Source organism: Daphnia carinata, chromosome 7 (assembly GCF_022539665.2).
Source record: "Daphnia carinata strain CSIRO-1 chromosome 7, CSIRO_AGI_Dcar_HiC_V3, whole genome shotgun sequence".
NCBI lineage: Eukaryota > Metazoa > Arthropoda > Branchiopoda > Diplostraca > Daphniidae > Daphnia > Daphnia carinata.
The window spans coordinates 2,646,623-2,648,873 of record NC_081337.1 but is presented as its reverse complement, the minus strand read 5'-3'; positions in this window follow the sequence as shown (position 1 = coordinate 2,648,873).

Genomic DNA, 2,251 nt, shown 5'->3' with positions numbered 1-2,251 from the left:
TGATTGCATTTCGGAAAGAAAACAAGAAAACGTTTCCCAGGATGGTGACGAAGGTAAGGCTCCTCATATTTTTTTTTTTGTTTTTGTTTTTTCTGCTGTGTGATTTAGTTTGTGTTTGTTTGCCACACCGAATGTCGTGTAACTACCGGCCAAAGCCTCACAGGCACTACAATAGAGATCATTATTTCGTTGTTCAAGTGAAACGGACTTGAAGGTCAACAACATCAATGCAGTCTGTAGGAAGTTCTCCCCTCTTTGTTTATTTATTTATTTATTTTTTTTTCATGCCCTCTCTGTGCAAAGCAACTGCAGCATGAGCCTTTTTCTTTTTTTGGCTTTGTTTGATTTAGTTATCTTGGTGTGCCCTTGTTAGGTATATCTAGGCCATGATGCCAGACTATTGGCATATCGTATGACAAAGAGATACAGTTTGTTTCATCGTCCTTAACCAGGTCCTCAGTCGTTTTTCAAGTTATTAAAAGACAGACGAGATTCTATTGAGATGTTGGCAAATGTAACGTGATTCTTTTGTCTCGTTTTCCACTACTTTTCCATTTGGCCGCCATTTTAGAACGCGACCCGCCTCCCTCCCCGTCATGACTGTTTAGCATCAATCCTTCACCGACGTGATTGACATTTGCCATCTTGTTTTTGGGTACAATGCGTTCGCCAAAGTTGAGCAGATTTCAAAGTTGTGGCTGGGGTAATATGGAACTCGTAGTTGAGCTACCTGGCGAGGGACTTTTCTTCGTTCGGTTGGAACAAATCGTTTGATGACGTCTATTGGTTTTCCTCTTCGTTTTTGCCCCCTACCGTTGCCGATCTGTAATATCTGTACAGCACACGACACAATGCTCAATCAACTTTAATTAGACGTGGGCACGATTCTTGCGTTCAATTACGTCATTTGCACGCGCTGCCACTACGGTGATGAACCTTTTCCTGATTTTTCATATTAACAACAACAACAAAAAAAAAGAAAAAAAGAAGGGGGGAAATTCATTTGCCTCTTATCATTTGGTCCGGTTCTTTCTTGAAGCCTCTTATAGTGTAAATGTAGATTAATTATAGGACCTACCACAGTTGAAACATATTTGATCCGCTTGATTGAACACGGAAGGTCAGGCCAGTTTTTTCACGCTTTTCCAATTGCAAGTGAACGCTGTGCGGTAATTGACATCCGGACTAAAGTATAAACGCGTAAAAGTACGTAAGTTTTTTTATTTTATTTTAAATGAGACGCGTTGAGAAACACGGCATTGATTCTATGCTAGACATCTAATGTTTTTTAAGGGCTAATTTATAAAGGTATATATGTGTGTATGCTGCAAAGTTGCTGAGAAGGGGAGAGAGAGAGCTCATTAAGAAAGTTGCTATAGAAACCCACGTAAAACAAAACGGAATAAAAAAAAAAAAAAAAAGAGAGAAAAACCTCCTCCTCAAAATGACTTTTAGTGAGACTTTGAGCTGGCGGGAAAGCATAAAAGTTTGGCTGTCGGGGAACTCTGAACAAAAGCGAGAGAGAGAGATGACGTAAAATTAGATGAAAAGTCCCTGTTGGTAACAAGTTGGAGTCGGTGCTCGCATCGCCCGTCAAACGTCAAAGACTATTAGCGACGTTTATCGGATCAATCCCCATTTTCAACTGCACTCTCCAAATGGCAATTGAATTATATCGTCGTGCGCATCGTCGTCTAATGCATCACATTTTTTTTTTTACCTATTTCGTTTTCATTAAAAACGTGACGGCCCAACTTTTCAAGCGCATCCATTTTTTTGTTGTTGTTGTTTTTGATATTGTTGTTTTTCAAAAAGCACAGGTGGCACCTTTTTTTATTTATTTATTTATTCGTTCAAAATGACGGGAATAGAAAAAAAGTCACCGAGCTCAAAAAATGATTGTGAAATGGGTAGGAAATGTCTTTTGCGCTGCTCCTTTTTTTTTATAATAATCATCCGTCGCTTATATTACCTTTAGACACACAGCGTTCGTGTAATGTATTCACGGTCGTCTAGGTCGTTCGTGACACCTGTCAAGAGTCTCCGACTTTTGAAAAAAAAAAAAAGAACGGGAGAGACCTTGACAGTCCTTGACCGAATCGTCTCCTTCTTCGGCTTTTTGCTCCAAATCAGCTGTAGACTCCCATTTTATTCAAAAAAGAAAGAGGGCGTGTCAGTTGCCACTGATAGAGGGGGGGGATGTTGTTCAGCGTACACACACACACATAGATATGAGGTTAATAATAATAAT